We start from the raw sequence: 19,064 nt of genomic DNA on the forward strand, positions 1-19,064 counted from the left end.
ACCCACATGTACATATTACCTCAACTACCTCAACTAGCCGGTGCCCCCGCACATTGACTCTGCAACGGTACCCCCCTGTATATATAGCCTCCCTACTGTTATTTTATTTTACTGTATATATAGCCTCCCTACTGTCACTTTATTTTACTTCTGCTCTTTTTTTCTCAACACTTTTTGTTGTTGTTGTTTTATTCTTACTTTTTTGTTTAAAATAAATGCACTGTTGGTTAAGGGCTGTAAGTAAGCATTTTGATTTGATTTGATTTGACCCTCATGATGACTTCCTTTTTTTGTGGCTGCCATCCCCATCAAAGTTGCCCATGTTTTGATGAAGGTGTAGAAGGGGAGGAGACTAAGGGGAGGAGACTAAGGGGAGGAGACTAAGGGGAGGAGACTAAGGGGAGGAGACTAAGGGGAGGAGACTAAGGGGAGGAGACAGGTTAAATAAGGATTTTTAAGCCTTGAGACATGGATTGTGTATGTGTGCCATTCAGAGGGTGAATGAGCAAGACAAAATATTTAACTGTAGTTGAACGGGGTATGGTAGTCGGTGCCAGGCTTGTGTCAAGAACTGCAACGCTGCTGGGTTTTTCACGCTCAACAGTTTCCTGTGTGTATCAAGAATTGTCCACCACCCAAAGAACATCCATCCAACTTGACAACTGTGGGAAGCATTGAGTCAGCATGGGCCAGCATCCCTGTGGAACGCTTTCGACACCTTGTAGAGTCCATGCCCTGACAAATTGAGGCTGTTCTGAGGGCAAAGAGGGGGTGCAATTCAATATTAGAAAGGAGTTGTTAATGTTTTGTACACTCAGTGTTTCCATCACTTTGGCAGTTACCTGTAGATATATCAGAGACCTGGCTTTTAGTTTGATAGTGGATTTACTACCTTTTTCCACTGGTTGTTGGGAGGACCATAGTCCTGCCTTCCGCTTCCATGTCCACGATGGAAGTTCCGGCCTGTGGGTCAACGGTCAATACCACAATATTATGACATGTAGCCTACAGCTGGGTTCAGTTCAGTCATCACCAATCTGACACTTCTGTTCTGATAATGATGCAGGAGAAGTGCTTTCAAGTCAAGTTTAGTCAGACCTAGCCCTGAACCAGCATCTCCTCTGCCCAGATACTGGTTCAACCTAGCCCAAATTATAGACCTCCATTATACTGGGCCACGCTTAGTCGGCCCTACCCCACTAAATTGCGTCATGGGAGTTTCCTTCAACAGACCTGATTTGGTAACAGTAGTCCACCAGGGGCTCTCAGACAGGCCGCTACTAGTACCATAACTCTCCTTGTTAGTATTAGTATAGTACTCACCATATGAGCCTCTGGGTCGACCGGGTTCGGGGCCGCCGTTCCAGTCTTCTCCCTGGCCGTTGTAGCTCCACGGCTCGGATGGCGGCTCGTACCAGTTCCACATACTGGGCTGGGAGTTGCTAGGAGGTGGATGGAACGTTGGCGGTCTTACCATCGAACCTGGAGGAGAGCCAAAGTTCGGCGGAGGGTAGCTTCCAAAATCATTCATGATGTAGGTGGCGCCTCTTCTTCAACGTTGTGTCGGTTCAATTCGTTTGTATAAATGTTTGTCTAGCTACGACCACGGAGGTATAATAATAACAGCTACGACACGTGTATTTTTCTGCTCGAGTTGCCGCGTTCACGTGTTAGTCAGAACTAGAAAACTCTGAAATGTCCGACTTTATATGTAAGTGCTGGTTGTAGTTGTTACTTTGGTCCCAGCTCTCTGCAGGTCATTCACTCCTGAGTGGCGCAGTGGTCTAAGGCACTGCATCGCAGTGCTAACTGTGCCACTAGATCCTGGTTCGAATCCAGGCTCTGTCGCAGCCGGCCGCGACCGGGAGACTCATGGGCGGCGCACAATTGGCCCAGCGTCGTCCAGGGTAGGGGAGGGAATGGCCGGCAGGGATGTAGCTCAGTTGATAGAGCATGGCGTTTGCAACGCCAGGGTTGTGGGTTCAATTCCCACGGGGGGCCAGTATAAAAAAATAAAAAAATAAAATAAAAATATGTATTCACTAACTGTAAGTCGCTCTGGATAAGAGCGTCTGCTAAATGACTTAAATGTAAATGTAGTTATATACACGTGCCGCTTTCAATCAGTCATCAAGTCGGACATTTCTGAATTTCCTACTTCCAACTAGAACGTGAACGCGACAAGTTTAGATGCGCAAAGCGTGTTCGCCAGACTGAACGTCATATCCGTTAGTTTACACCAACCAAAAACAATTCAATAATATCATTATTTGAAGTAACAACGATTTAGGCACAATGAAAATTTACCATAATTCATGTAGTTTATGAAAACTAACTCATGTAGAATTATATCTGCCCTATGTACATAGTCATTGAACACTGGTCACTTTAATAAGGTTCACATACTGTTTTACCCACTTAATATGTATATACAGTGGGGGAAAAAAGTATTTAGTCAGCCACCAATTGTGCAAGTTCTCCCACTTAAAAAGATGAGAGAGGCCTGCAATTTTCATCATAGGAACACGTCAACTATGACAGACAAATTGAGAAAAAAAATCCAGAAAATCACATTGTAGGAATTTTAATGAATTTATTTGTAAATTATGGTGGAAAATAAGTATTTGGTCACCTACAAACAAGCAAGATTTCTGGCTCTCACAGACCTGTAACTTCTTCTTTAAGAGGCTCCTCTGTCCTCCACTCGTTACCTGTATTAATGGCACCTGTTTGAACTTGTTATCAGTATAAAAGACACCTGTCCACAACCTCAAACAGTCACACTCCAAACTCCACTATGGCCAAGACAAAAGAGCCGTCAAAGGACACCAGAAACAAAATTGTAGACCTGCACCAGGCTGGGAAGACTGAATCTGCAATAGGTAAGCAGCTTGGTTTGAAGAAATCAACTGTGGGAGCAATTATTAGGAAATGGAAGACATACAAGACCACTGATAATCTCACTCGATCTGGGGCTCCACGCAAGATCTCACCCCGTGGGGTTAAAATGATCACAAGAACGGTGAGCAAAAATCCCAGAACCACACAGGGGGACCTAGTGAATGACCTGCAGAGAGCTGGGACCAAAGTAACAAGGCCTACCATCAGTAACACACTACGCCGCCAGAGACTCAAATCCTGCAGTGCTAGATGTGTCCCCCTGCTAAAGCCAGTACATGTCCAGGCCCGTCTGAAGTTTGCTAGAGTGCATTTGGATGATCCAGAAGAGGATTGGGAGAATGTCATATGGTCAGATGAAACCAAAATATAACTTTTTGGTAAAAACTCAACTCGTCGTGTTTGGAGGACAAAGAATGCTGAGTTGCATCCAAAGAACACCATACCTACTGTGAAGCATGGGGGTGGCAACATCATGCTTTGGGGCTGTTTTTCTGCAAAGGGACCAGGACGACTGATCCGTGTAAAGGAAAGAATGAATGGGGCCATGTATCGTGAGATTTTGAGTGAAAACCTCCTTCCATCAGCAAGGGCATTGAAGATTAAATGTGGCTGGGTCTTTCAGCATGACAATGATCCCAAACACACCGCCCGGGCAACGAAGGAGTGGCTTCGTAAGAAGCATTTCAAGGTCCTGGCGTGGCCTAGCCAGTCTTCAGATCTCAACCCAATAGAAAATCTTTGGAGGGAGTTGAAAGTCTGTATTGCCCAGCGACAGCCCCAAAACATCACTGCTCTAGAGGAGATCTGCATGGAGGAATGGGCCAAAATACCAGCAACAGTGTGTGAAAACCTTGTGAAGACTTACAGAAAATGTTTGACCTGTGTCATTGCCAACAAAGGGTATATAACAAAGTATTGAGAAACTTTTGTTATTGACCAAATACTTATTTTCCACCATAATTTGCAAATAAATTCATAAAAAATCCTACAATGTGATTTTCTGGATTTCTTTTTCTCATTTTGTCTGTCATAGTTGACGTGTACCTATGATGAAAATTACAGGCCTCTCTCATCTTTTTAAGTGGGAGAACTTGCACAATTGGTGGCTGACTAAATACTTTTTTCCCCCACTGTACGGTATCCTATTCAAGGCTCATCCGATAGATCCCCACAGTGGAGGTGTCATTGCTTGTCCATATATGTATATATTCTTAAATTCCATTCCTTACATAGATTTGTGTGTATTGGGTATATGTTGTGAAATTGTTAGATATTACTGCACTGTCGGAGCTAGAAGCACAAGCATTTCGCTACACCCGCAATAACATCTGCTAAACACGTGTATGTGACAAATAAATGTGATGATTTGATTATACCCTTAAAACCTAGTGGTCAAAGAGGGAAATGGTTCCAATCGTTTTTCCACCATTCATTTTTCCCATAAGGGATTTTAGAAACACATAAAATAAGGGCTGTGTTTCTTGAATGCTTACCCTGGCGTGAGGTGTTCATAACCATCTAAATCTCTCTCGGACAAGGTGACTAATATATATATATATTTTTTTTTCACCTTTATTTAACCAGGTAAGCCAGTTGAGAACAGGTTCTCATTTACAACTGCGACCTGGCCAAGATAAAGCAAAGTAGTGCAATAAAAACAACACAGAGTTACATATGGGGTAAAAAACATAAAGTCAGAAATACAACAGAAAATATATATACAGTGTGTGCAAATGTAGCAAGTTATGGAGGTAAGGCAATAAATAGGCTATAGTGCAGAATAATTACAATAGTATTAACACTGGAATGCTAGATGTGCAAGAGATTATGTGCAAATAGAGATACTGGGGGTGCAAAAAGAGCAAAATAAATAACAATATAGGGATGAGGTAGTTGGGTGGGCTAATTTCAGATGGGCTGTGTACAGGTGCAGTGATCGGTAAGGTGCTCTGACAACTGATGCTTAAAGTTATTGAGGGAGATAAGAGTCTCCAGCTTCAGAGATTTTTGCAATTCGTTCCAGTCATTGGCAGCAGAGAACTGGAAGGAATGGCGGCCAAAGGAGGTGTTGGCTTTGGGAATGTCCAGTGAGATATACCTGCTGGAGCGCAGACTACGGGTGGGTGCTGCAATGGTGACCAATGAGCTAAGATAAGGCGGGGATTTGCCTTATCTTAATATCAATATATACTGCTCAATTTACACTCAGATTCGAAACTGCTAATTATCATCAAAGTAGACATCATGCAAAACTACAAATCCCTGCAAGCTCCTGCACATTATCTCTAGCTGACACCTTTGCTAACAGGTATTGTGTCAATTTAAAACTTGCACAAGACGGTTCACAGAATTGTCAATTTAAAAATGTTTAGCCAATTTATTAATTACTACATTTAGCTAACATTAGATAGTTGTTACGTGAATTATTTAACAAACTATTTTAGTGTCTCTGTGCGTCTCCCAAAAGGTTGTAAGTCTTTTGGGATTTAAGTAACGCCCAGAGTCCCGGTCTGCATCGTCAGAGATATTTATTCATTGAGAATTCTGCCATCACAATTTCAGAGTCCATCTTTTATACTCATACGTCATACAAAAAGAAATCCCTTCCCTCTGTAGGCGGGCTGTAGTTTTCCACTCTAAAACTGCTCTACTGACCTTCAGTTCACACACACACACATATACACACATGCATACACACATACATACACACACACACACACATATCCTACTCCCTGCTTTACTCAGTTATTGCCGTTCTCACAATATTCTGCACCATGTTTTCATAAGTTTCTCCCCTCCCTAAATTGGGAGGCCTCTTTATCTTAGTTTCTCAGTTGTCTTTGTTGTCTGGCCTGACTCTTACTCACATTGCTAAATAGTGGCTCAATGCCATAGCCTTTACTGGTCCTACACTCACACATTATACACAGTTTCAGGGTGTAATAATTAGTCATTAATAATTAATCTATCAATAGTTAATCCAGAGATTCTTACATTTGCCTCGATTTGGCAGTCTCGTCCAGATCATCATGGCATTTGTAGTTCTTTATGATAGCCACATTAGCAGCTAATTAATGAAATACAGGCGAATATATTGATAAAAGTAATCTTGTCCGAGAGAGATTTACACGGTAATCAAAACGTCACGCCAGGGTAAGCCTACACGAAACACAGCCCTTATTTTATGTGTTTCTAAAATCCCCTATGGGAAAAATGAATGATGGAAAAACGATTGGAACCATTTCCATGTTTGACCGCTAGGTTGTATGGGTATTATGACTCATACTGTGGTACTCTATATAACTACTGCTGTACACACCTTTTCTATTCATATACTGTCCATAATGTCTATACGCACCATCATATACACACACTACCAGTCAAAGGTTTGGACACACCTCCTCATTCAAGGGTTTTTCTTTATTTTTTACTATTTTTTACATTGTCGAATAACAGTGAAGACATCAACACTGTGAAATAACACATATGGAATCATGTAGTAACCCAAAAAGTGTTAAACAAATCAAAATATATTTTATATTTGAGATTCTTTAAATAGCCATCCTTTGCCTTGACGGTCCTCATGAGAGCCAGTTTCATCATAGCGCTTGATGGTTTATGCGACTGCACTTGAAGAAACGTTCAAAGTTCTTGAAATGTTCCGTATTGACTGACCTTCATGTCTTAAAGTAATGATGGACTGTCATTTCTCTTTGCTTATTTTAGATGTGTAAGGGCTATTTTACCAAGAAGGAGAGTGATGGAGTGCTGCATCAGATGGCAATGCAAATAGTCCGGGTAGGCATGATTAGCTGTTCAGGAGTCTTATGGCTTGGGGGTAGAAGCTGTTAAGAAGCCTTTTGGACCTAGACTTGGCTCTCCGGTACCGCTTGCCGTGCGATAGCAGAGAGAACAGTCTATGACTAGGGTGGCTGGAGTCTTTGACAAATTTTAGGGCCTTCCTCTGACACCGCCTGGTATAGAGGTCCTGGATGGCAGGAAGCTTGGCCCCAGTGATGTACTGGGCCATACGCACTACCCTCTGTAGTGCCTTGCGGTCGGAGGCCGAGCAGTTGCCATACCAGGTGGTGATGCAACCAGTCAGGATGCTCTCGATGGTGCAGCTGTATAACTTTTTGAGGATCTGAGGACCCATGCCAAATCTTTTCAGTCTCCTGAGGGGGAATAGGCTTTGTCGTGCCCTCTTCACGACTGTCTTGGTGTGTTTGGACCATGATAGTTTGTTGGTGATGTGGACACCAAGGAACTTGAAGCTCTCAACCTGTTCCACTACAGCCCCGTCGATGAGAATGGGGGTGTGGTCAGTCCTCTTTTTTTTCCTGTAGTAATAATATAATAGTCCACAATCATCTCCTTTGTCTTGATCACGTTGAGGGAGAAGTTGTTATCCTGGCACCACACAGCCAGGTCTCTGACCTCCTCCCTATAGGCTGTCTCATCGTTGATGTTGAACGCTGAGCTGTAGTCAATGAATAGCATTCTCACGTAGGTGTGCCTCTTGTCCAGGCGGGAAAGGGCAGTGTGGAGTGCAATAGAGATTGCATCATCTGGGGATCTGTTGGGGCGGTATGCAAATTGGAGTGGGTCTAGGGTTTCTGGGATAATGGTGTTGATGTGAGCCATGACCAGCCTTTCAAAGCACTTCATGGCTACAGACGTGAGTGCTACGGGTCGGTAGTCATTTAGGCATGTTATCTTAGTGTCCTTGGGCACGGGGACTACGGTGGTCTGCTTGAAACATGTTGGTATTACAGACTCAGTCAGGGACATGTTGAAAATGTCAGTGAAGACACTTGCCAGTTGGTCAGCACATGCTCGGAGTACACGTCCTGGTAATCCGCCTGCATCCGTCTGGCCTTGTGAATGTTGACCTGCTTAAAAGTCTTATTCATGTCGGATACGGAGAGCTTGATCACATAGTCATCTGGAACAGTTGGTGCTCTCATGCATGCTTCAGTGTTGCTTGCCTCGAAGCGAGCATAGAAGTGGTTTCTTCATTGATTGATTGATTGATGGTAGAATTGTCAAAATACCAGTGGTAAAAGGTGTGTACCTTGATGAAACCTCAAAATGGTACGTACAACGGATTCAAAAATGGACATTTCAAACCGCAACTGTATGGGAACAAAATGGACATTACATTTTACAATGACATCCTTCATTAAAAACGATTAGTTACCGGAGTGTAACTCCAGTTCTATGAGTGGAGCGGAGCCCCATAGGGGAGCTCTGCTCCTAGTGGTTTACCCTCTGCCCTAAGGCAGCAGCAGCCTGAGACAAAATTATGCACACACCTACAGCCAATAGGAGTACAGGTGTCCCTATAAGAGGGGATGCCTCCCTCAATCAGCCTCCCGAGATATTTTCTTCAGCGAGACTAGAGAGGGTCGGCAGGGCCTTAAGTCCTATGGGGCTCCGCTCCACTCATAGAACTGGAGTTACACTCCGGTAACTAATCGTTCTATATCGTGGAGCTCCGCCCCATAGGGGAGCTCTGCTCCTAGTGGTTTAAGGCGGAGAGTAGCGCTCCAAAATGTACTCCCTGCCGAGCCTAACACTTCCCATCGAAACGAGAAAGTCAGGCCTAGCAATGGCTGCAACCGAGTCCCGCAGTACTGCAACTAAAAAACCCCTACGGGCGTCACAATATACCGCGTCATCGGTTAAAGACCCGCCCCACCTAGTCCAATGGCAATGCCAATGACTAGTGGGCAGATCACCAGAATAGAAGCCATACTAATCTGTACTAGCAGATAGATGTGCCTCAATATCCTGTGAAAACACTACCGACCACTAATGGAATGACACCAAATGTCACTCTACATTGTAAACGCGGTAGACCGCCTCACTCACTCAATGGAATCCCAGAGATTAGTGGGCAGGAACAAAAACATGAGTCATACTAACTGAACAAGCAGATAGATGACCTCACATTCTGTTAATCAACGCATGCCTCTACTGTACTGACCCTGTCAGTCAGGATTCATGCCACATAATATGTTTTCTTATCCAAAGCGGACCTGATGGAAACCCTGTCCATAGTCCTGCTTTTCCCTCTCTTCCTAGCTCAAGATCTCCCTTCAGCTATGCTGAGTACAGACCGAGCCAAAGAGTTAGAAAACACATCTATCAAAAACACGTCTTCCTAACCAAAGCGGACCTGATGGAAACCTGTGTCACTGACAGCCCCCCTGACCTCACCCTGGCTAGCAGAGGGGATGCATACAGGAGAACTCTCGGCCACGGTTGGTGCGCAAAGGCGTCCCTTCCCAGTGGCGGTTCGTCCTGTTCCCTCAGAGAGAACCACAGAGGACATTGCGCGTTCACGCGTGACGCGAATAGGTCCACCTCGGCTCTCCCGAATTGTTCCCAAATCTGGAGAACAATGTCTGGATGCAGACACCACTCGTCGTCTCGAGGACCCCCTCTTGACATGAGGTCTGCTCCTACGTTCAAGTAGCCCGGAATGTGTGCTGCTCTCAATGAGCAAAGGTGCTCGTGAGCCCACAGCCACAATTCCTCTGCCGCCCGATGGAGAGCAGGAGACCTGACTCCTCCCTGGCGATTTATGTGGGCTACTGTGGTCCGGTTGTCTGACCAGACCAGCACATCGCGACCCCGAAGGGTAGACGCGAAGTGGGTCAGAACCAGTCGAACCGTTTCCAACTCCAGGAGGTTGATGTGACGACCTGATTGAGGCCACACACCTCCTATCGCTTGTGTCTGACATGTCCCTCCCCATCCCGTCAGGGACGCATCCGTGAATACTGGGATGTGAGAGGACACCTTTCCTATCGGGACTCCGTGCGTGAGAACGCGCGAGTTTCTCCAATAGTTTAGGTCTGCACTGAGCAAGAGGGGAACCACCACCAACCGATGACGTTGACGCAATGGGTCTAGTCTTAGTTGGGCGAACCATCGCTGCATCCTGCGCATATGCAGGAGTCCCAGCTGAACCACAGAGTGGGCTGACGACATGAGACCCAAAAGTGACATGATCGACAGCGCCGTCACCGTGTGATTCGGACGACACTTCCTTAGGGCTAGCAACAAGGCTACCCTTCGGGGTCCGGAATTCGAGCCCTCATCCTCACAGTGTCTAGCTGTATCCCCAGGTAGACAATCTGATGAGTGGGCCAGGGCGCGCTCTTTTTCCAACTCACAGCAAACCCCAGACTTGTGAGATGCATCACTGTCTGTGTTGTGTGAGTGATCGCCAGCTCTGCTGACGGGGCGAGAACCAGTAGGTCGTCCAGGTAGGCTAGTAGCCGTATTCCCTGACGACGCAACGGTTCCAATGCCGCCTCCACACACTTGGAAAATTGCGAGGTGCCAGGGCGTACCCAAATGGCATCCTCGTGTATTCGTACGCCACCCCCTTGAAAGGCGAACCACAGAAACTTCCTGTGACGCGGCTGAACCGGCACATGAAAGTACGCGTCCTTTAGGTCTATGCTCGTACAAAAGTCCCCTCTCTGGACACATTCCAGCAGACGTTTTGTCGTTAGCATTCGGAAGGGCCGTTTGGTTATGCTCTCGTTGAGAATGCGTAAATCCAAAATCGGCCTCACTCCCCCCGTCTTTTTGGGCACTAGGAAATAAGGCGAATATAGCCCTTTGTTCCTTTGCTCCCGGGGAACTACTGTCACCGCCTCCTTCGCCAAAAGTTCCGTAATCTCTGTCATCAGAGCGGCCACTTTGTCTGGCGTTTTCATCACCGTCTCCACCACTCCCCTGAATGGGGGTGGGGTTCGGGGGAATTGGAGAGCATAACCCTTCTGCAACGTCTGTTCTAGCCAGCGTGAGAGGGTGCAGCTTCTTCACCACTGCCAGCAATGCAGAGAAAGTGGCTGGGCGCGAAGCTGTGGTGCATCCAGTAGGAAGGACCTGTATTCCTCTATGGCCCTTACCGCCACTGTTCCCCAACATTGAAGTGGTGGAACAGCCCAAGGTGGGCCTCCCGTGAAAGGGAGAGGAACTATCAATGCGTTCTGAGAAAGAAAGAGGAGTAGGGACGTCGGTTAAACCCGTAACCGTCGTATTCCTGCCCTCCTTGAATGCATCGCGGGTCTGAATTGCGCTGACGAGGCCACAGCCTGCGGCAGGGCACCATCCCCAGCAAGCGATTGCGTCATCTTAGGTGACTGCAATTCGCTATCAGAGCCCTTCACTACAGTACTCCTAGAAGTCTGTAGTATGATGTCTCTATGAGGTAAAACAAGGCGGCGCCTTGATACCTTCTTAACTTTCACCTTCTGTGTGTGTTCAACTCTGCACCCCTGGTGGGTTGATTCACGCTCAGTGTGGTGAGTACTGGCTCGTTCTGTCAGGGGAGCTGATACTTTGGTTATACCCATAACGCTAGTAATCCTGCCCTCCGTGAGCGTAGCATGGGTCTGAATCGCATTAACCGAGACCTTGGTCTGCGATAATGCGCCGTCCCCAGATAGCTGCTGTGTTACAATGCCTGGGGGCGCCGATACTCTGGGCACCTTGGTGACCGCGGTATCGGGCCCTCCGTGAACGCAGCATGGGTCTGGCTCATACTAGTGGAGACCTTAGTCTGTGCTAGTGCGCCATCCCTCAAATAGAGGCTGCGTCCTCGTGTCAGAATCTGACCGGGACTGCTGCCTTCTATGTAAAGCACTTCTTATACGTGAAGTGTGATGTGACGACCTGATTGAGGTCTTCTGGATACCTACTCTTAGTGCCTGTTCAGCAACGCACCCTCGGTGGGCTGAACGGCTCTTCGAGTGGTAAGGAAGAGAGGGTGAGATTTGAACGCTCTCGGACGTATTAAGGAAAAGAGGCTCTTTTTTGACAAAGTCAGGTGGAGCCAACTCTTTATTAAACACATCAACAAAGGCATTAACATCAACACCCATCCCTTCAACCGAAGGGGTGGGGGGAACAGTGGGCACGTTCGACACCATCGATGCGTCCTCCATCCCCTCTCCCCGCGTCCCGTCACGTACGCCTCCTCTTGCCTCCCTTGGAGGGCCAGGTCGGCGTCCTCGAGCAATACGTGGCGAAACAATACACTTGGTTATGGTGGAGTCTGACACTGACCTCCAGGTCTGGAGTGTTGCTGCTTTACCTTTGCTGCTAGTTGATTGATTGATTGATTGATTGATTGATTGATCGATTGGCGTCATTGGAGCCACTCCACTCCCTAGTGGGCCAGGTCTGAATCAGTCCCTGGTTAGAAGGAGAGGGTGAACTGTAGACATGCTGTCAAAGGCCAGATTTGAAGCTGCGAATTTGAATTTAACCTCCAGTCCAGCTCTATGGTTGGCCCATTCTCTTCCTGATTCTTTAACAGCGTAGCTATCATTAGCAAGCTGTCTCCTGAATAAGCAGTCAAATGACAGTGCTTTGAATGTAGGTGCTTTTGAATGACATGTTTAATGATTCTGTGTTTTGAAGTGAGAGACCTTAGTTGAATGATGGTCTTTGGAATGACAGAGAAGGATTGACAGTTGTCAGGCTTCACTGTAGACCAAGATGGCTGGTGTTTTAACAACGCGATTCCTGAACTCTGAGGTCAACCTTTTAAGCTTGTATAATAATGTCTCATCACATAACCACATGCTGTATGTACATTTGCTGAAAAGCCTTTTCGTTGAATTGAAGTAGCATTTCACTTGCATCTGTAGGCCCTGTATCAAATGAGCTTGCAACACAGACCACACCAAAAACTTAAAAAAATCAACAAAGAAATTAGTTATTTTCAGACACTGACTGACTGGAGCTTCCATGTGATTTGAAAATGCTTCAAGCTTCCAACGAAACCACGTCATTTGTTTTTTAATGGGTCTGGTGGAAAGCCATATCATTGTGAAAGGTGAACCGGCGGTAATGTCGGAAAGGGCTTATCCCTTTTTTCTCTTTTCCTGAATAATGTATTTGTAATGTTAGGGTGATGACGTGACAGGGTCATGGTAGTGAGGCCTGTAATGCTGTGGAGAGGAGAGGGAGTGGTAGAGTAGTGGGTATAGAGGAGAGGGGCGTAATCAGAGCTGATACCCAACATTTTCTAGCCAACTGTGGTTATTATTGGAAAGATATCTATGTTGGTGTCAGAATAGTGTCTCTCTCCAGTTAAGTTATGTGTGTTTGACCACAATGACAATTCGAGTGCTGGTTGTGTGTGTGTGTGTGTGTGTATGCACCCCAAGCACCCCTTTGCTGAAGATTACACAGATCAAGCTTATAATAATAAAAATTTGACCCCCCTCTCAATGCAGAAAGATTTCTGGCTCCCAGGTGTCTTTTATACAGAGTAGCTGAGCTGAGATTAGGAGCACACTTCTAATCTCAGCTTTTACCTGTATAGACCACCTTCCCACAAAAGCTAATCAATCAATCAGATTCCAAACTCTCCACCATGGCCAAGACCAAAGAGCTCTCCAAAGGATGTCAGGGACAAGATTGTGGAGCCTACACAAGGCTGGAATGGGCTACAAGACCATTTGCTTAAGCAGCTTGGTGAAAGGTGACACAACAGTTGGTGCGATTATTCGCAAATGGAAAAAACACAAAATAACTGTCAATCTCCCTCGGCTGGGGCTCCCATGCAAGATCTCACCTCGTGGAGTTGCAATGATCATGAAGAAGGGTGAGGGAATCAGCCCAGGAACTACAGAGGATCTTGTCAATGATCTCAAGGCAGCTGGGACCATAGTCACCAATAAAACAATTAGTAACACACTACGCCGTGAAGACTGAAATCTGCGCGCTTCACGAGTCCCCCTGCTCAAGCTCTTCTGAGGCCGATCTGAAGTTTGCCAATGAACATCTGAATGATTCAAGAGAACTGGGTGAAAGGTGTTATGGTCAGATGGGAGACCAAAATGGAAGCTCTTTGGCATCAACTCAGCTCGCCGATGTTTGGAGGAGACGAATGCAGCCTATGACCCCCAAGAACCACCATCCCCACCGTCAAACATGGGGTGGGAAACATTATCTTTGGGGGGTGTTTTTCTGCTAAGGGACAGGACTATTCACCGCACATCAAAGACGGTGGAGCGGCGCCATGTACCGTCAAATCTTGGGTGAGAACCTCCTTCCCTCAGCCAGGGCATTGAAAATGGAGTGGAAGTGGATGGGTATTTCAGCCTGACAATGACCCAAAACACATGGCCAAGGCAACAAAGGAGTGGCTCAGAAGAAGCACATTAAGGTCCTGGAGTGGCCTGGCCAGTCGTCTCCAGACCTTAATCCCATAGAAAATCTGTGGAGGGAGCTGAAGGTTCGGAGTTCCCCAAGCATCGGGGCTCGAAACCTTAATGACTTGGAGAAGATCTGCAAAAGAGGAGTGGGACAAAATCCCCCCTGAGATGTGTGCACCAAACCTGGTGGCCAACTACAGAAAAGTCTGACCTCTGTGATTGCCAACCAAGTACTAAGTCATGTTTTGCAGAGGGTCAAATACTTATTTCCCTCATTTAAAATGCAAATCAATTTATAACATTTTTGACATGCGTTTTTCTAGATTATATATATATATTTTTTTGTTATTCTGCAAAAAATATCCTCAGTGTACAACTTAAAACACCAAATAATGCATGGAGAAACGCAGAATTAGGCGATACCCGCTAATAGTCAAAATCCAGAAAAGAGCCGTTAAATTCTACAACAACCTAAAAAGGCGATTCCCAAACCTTCCCGCCATAAAAGCCATCACCTACAGAGAGATTAACCTGGAGAATAGTCCCCTAAGCAAACTGGTCCTGGGGCTCTGTTCACAAACACAAACAGACCCCACAGAGCCCCAGGACAGCAACACAGGAGACCCGAACCAGATCATGAGAAAACAAAAAGCTAATTACTTGACAAGTTGAAAGAATTAACAAAACAACAGAGCAAACTATAGAATGCTATTTGGCCCTAAACAGAAGTACACAGTGGCAGAATACTGACCACTGTGACTGACCTAAACTTAAGGGAAAGCTTTGACTATGTACAGACTCCGTGAGCATAGCTTTGCTATTTGAAGGCTGCCGTAGGCAGACCTAGCTCTCAAAAAAAAGAGAAGACAGGCTATATGCACACTGCCCACAAAATGAGTTAGAAATGTAGCTGCACTTCCAACATCTCTGCCAAATGTATGGCCATATTAGAGACTCATATTTCCCTCAGATTACAGAGATCACAAAAGAGTTCGAAAACAAACCCAATTTTGATAAACTCCCTCATCTACTGGGTGAAAAACGCGGTGTGCCATCACAGCAGCAGGGTCTGTGACCTGTTGCACCACAAGAAAAGGGCAACCAGTGAAGAGAAACACCATTGTAAACACAACCAATATTTATTTTTTAGTTATTTTCCCTTTTGTACTTTAACTATTTGCACATAATATGACATTTGAAATGTCTTTATTATTTTGGAACTTTGTGAGTGTAATGTTTACTGTAAACTTTTTATTGTTTCTTCACTTTTTGTTTATTATCTACTTCACTTGCTTTGGCAATGCCAATAAAACCCTTAAAATTGAATTGAGAGAGAGAGAGCGGCTTAGGCCGGAGAGGGGGAGAGATAGAGATGAGCAGAGAGAGAATGAGCGAGAGAGAGTGATATAGAATGAGCAAGAGATAGAGGAAGTGATATAGAGATGAACGAGAGAGAGAGAGAGGTGATATAGGATGAGCGAGAGAGAGAGAGAGAGTGATATAGAATGAGAGCGAGAGAGAGAGAGAGAGAGTGATAGAGAGAGCGAGAGAGAGAGAGAATGAGCGGAGAGAGAGAATGAATGAGAGAGAGAGAATGAACAAGAGAGAGTGATATAGAGATGAGCGAGAGAGAGAGTGATATAGAATGAGCGAGAGAGAGAGATATAGACAGAGAGAGAGAGAATGAGCGAGAAAAGAGAGAGAAGCGACAGGGCGAGAGTGATATAGAATGAAAGAAGCGACAGGCGAAGCGACAGCGGGTGATAAAAGAGAGAGAGAAAAAAAGTAGTTTTCAATCCGGATCATAAATTCTCACCGGCTCCTCTGCCTACCGCGCGTTGCCTCTTCATTCTATATGTTGTGATATCACGAGAGGCTGTGTCCTGGAGGGCGGTACATCCCCCTGAGGGCGGCTGCAAACCCAGACAGCTATGGCTCCATCTGCTGGTATGGCAGTCGGGAACTCCAACCCTCTATGGCCAATCTTCCCGCGCAGCTGAAACCAATCAGGAGCTGATGAGCTGAAGGTTTGTTGAAGGGAAGAACCACGCAGTCTCCAAGCGGGAGAAGCTCTCTGGAGGACAAGAGTGCTGCACGTCATTGCATGGAATATAGGGATTTGGAGATGCTTACCTTTTGAAATACTCACCTTTGGATATATGCACCTGTGGAAATACGTGTGGGACATTTGGAAGGAGCGTTTTGCTGGGTTGGCCACTAGCACCCAACGTGGAATACAGTAAGACTGGGGAAAAGTTATTTGAGCCCGAGGGAGAGTTATGATTTTGGATGTGGAAGAGACATCCTGAACTGGTAACCCATAAAGAGCCACCAGAGAACAGAATTGTGTTATACTTTCGTTAGTTTCCCAAGACCTTAATAAAATCCTTGTTTTGGTTGAACCTGGTCTCCTTGCACTACTTGAGCAATCCCGCTGAGCTGGTAGCCTCTCGTGACATCACAGATGGTGGAGAATACAGGCACGCTCAGCGTTAATGAGTGCATAGTCAGAGGAGGATACCGAGGAGTTTGATCACCCAGTTTTCCAAGTTGGCCGTAGGCTCCCAGCCCGACTGAAATGGAGACATATTGAAAGCCCCTGTTGCTGGCCAGCAAGCCCAGATGCAAGCAAGCATTGGCTCTCTTGGAGGAGCAAAAAAGCCAGCCTTCTGAAGGCAGAGGAATTGCAGTTGCAGAGACAAGGGTGGTCCAAAATACCCGCCCAATAAAGGCAAGTGACTTTATATCTAAGATGGGAGCTACCCTCGACATTGAGGCATACTGCATGCATTTGAGGCCACGGCCACTGGGAAGCCTGGCCCAAGCAACATGGTTTGTTGGCCCCCTTTCCTACCGGGGGAGCGCTGAATGCTGTCCGGGACCTGGGCCCTGACCGGGTTTCTGACTATGATGCCCTGAAGTCTGAGATCCTCAGCAGATATGGACTCACAAAGTTTGGTAGCATGGCCCAAGCGCTTTCACAGTTGGACCTTCCAGCAGACCAACCTCCTCGGGCGCAGATGCATGAACTTGTCCGAATGCAAGGAAATGGCTGGATCCGCAGAGAGGGCAGCAGCGGCGGTGGTGGAGGCCGTTGTGGTGGATGTTACCTACACGCGCCCTGCCTTATGAGGCAAAAGCGGTTCATCAGTCAACAGGCCTTGACCCGCGGCCTGATCTGACCGTGGAAGCTGTGGAAAAGTACCAGGCCACAGCGGAGATGCTGAATGCTTCCCGAAAAGACCCCAGGAGTGCGGCCCCACCACAAATGGGAAGAACCCGTCCAAAGACCCCAAGGTCTCGAACCCAGCAACACGTCCAGGACTTATCCCGGCTCCAAACAGGCGGCCCAGCTCAGCACCCACACACCCGTTTTGCCTCGCTCTTGGGAGTCGTAGATGGCGGCCCAGATCGACCCCCCCACCTGCCCGAGTAACTGTGAATCACCATGATGTGGAGGCCTTACTGGATTCTTGGTAGCCGGAGCCACCCTGGTGCGTAAGGATTTGGTGGGCCCAACGTGTCTGACCCCGGGAAAGAATCCTCCCAGTTTCCCTGTGTCCATGGGGACACACAGAGAATACCCCATTACTGAACTTACAATGACCAGCACACGGGGAACCATACACACGGCGGCGGGGTGGTTGATTCCCCTCCCGTCCCTGTCCCCTAATTGGACGAGACTGCCCAGCCCTTCACCCACTCTGGAGAGAGTCTCAGGAGAGGATAACTCGAGTGCCTCGGAAACGGAGAGAGCAAGACTCATCCTGGGAAGGCTCCGGTGCAATCCTCCGAGTTACTCACTCCCGCCCGGGCTCTGATAGGGATGGCAGGTGCCCAGACCGACACAGGAGCCGAGGAGCTACAGGAAAATCTGGGCAAAGAACTGTCTGGTCTGAAGGGGACCGCTAGAGGAGTATCGTTTGTTAAAGCAACAGTTAGACATGAAGACAGAAGAGTTAGATATCACTAGGCTAAGCTCCAACAGAGCTCCTTCCTAAGCAACAGGAGGAGCTGGAGAGGCCTGCGCATGGACCATCGAGGAGTGTGGGGAGACCCTGCGCAGTAGTAAGAAGGTCCAGAAGAAGCAGAGGAAGTACAAGGTGTTGGAGAACAAGATGAAAAATGCGGAGGCAAGAAAGAGAAGGAACTGAAAGCTGCTCAGCAGCAGAAGCTAAACTCTGCTAAAACCAAGGCTGATGCGTTCAGTAAGAAACTCAAGGAGAGACAACAGGAGGCTGAGTCCCTGGTCCTAGAGTTGGAGGAGTGGAGGAGAGAGCAGTCTGGCAAGCACCACTGACAATGCGGACGCCCTCTTCCGGGTGATGCCTTCTTCGGCCTGTTACCCGCGGGCGGGTCCGAGAGAGTGTGATGTCACGGAGGCTGTGTCCTGGAGGGGCGTTCCCTCCTGAGATGGCTGCAAACCCAGACAGCTATGGCTCCATCTGCTGGTATGGTTGGGAACTCCAGCCCTCTATGGCCAATCTTTCGCGCAGCTGAAACCAATCCGAGCTGATGAGCTGAAGGTTTGTTGAAGGGAAGAAACACGGTCTCAAGCGGGGCTCTCTGGAGGACAAGAGTGCTGCCCGTCCACTTCCATGAGAATATAAGGATTTGGAGATACTTACCTTTGGGAAATACTCACCTTTGGATATATGCACCTGTGGAAATACGTGTGGGACATTTGGAAGGACGTTTTGCACCAGGTTGGCCACTAGCTGCAACGTGGAATACAGTAAGACTACAGGGAAAAGTTATTTGAGCGAGAGAGTTATGATTTTGGATGTGGAAGAGGCATCCCTGAACTGTGGGCTGTAAAGAGCCACCAGAGAACAGAATTGTGTTATACTTTCGTTAGTTTCCCAAGACCTTTAATAAAATCCTTGTTTTGGTTGAACCTGGTCTCCAACCTTGCACTACTTGAGCAATCCCTTCAAGCTGTGTAGCCTCTCGTGACATCACAATATATAT

At 46.8% G+C, this 19,064-nt stretch overlaps 1 long non-coding RNA gene across 1 annotated transcript; it reads right to left on the reverse strand.

The window, feature by feature from the left end:
* Nucleotides 1-892: 892 nt before the first annotated feature.
* Nucleotides 893-1,368, reverse strand: LOC121559805. The gene is made up of 2 exons (XR_005998823.2): nt 1,324-1,368; nt 893-963 (listed from the first exon to the last, which is right to left on the reverse strand). It is a non-coding gene; the product is annotated as an uncharacterized LOC121559805 (long non-coding RNA).
* Nucleotides 1,369-19,064: the final 17,696 nt, after the last annotated feature.

Source organism: Coregonus clupeaformis, unplaced genomic scaffold (genome assembly GCF_020615455.1).
Source record: "Coregonus clupeaformis isolate EN_2021a unplaced genomic scaffold, ASM2061545v1 scaf2221, whole genome shotgun sequence".
NCBI lineage: Eukaryota > Metazoa > Chordata > Actinopteri > Salmoniformes > Salmonidae > Coregonus > Coregonus clupeaformis.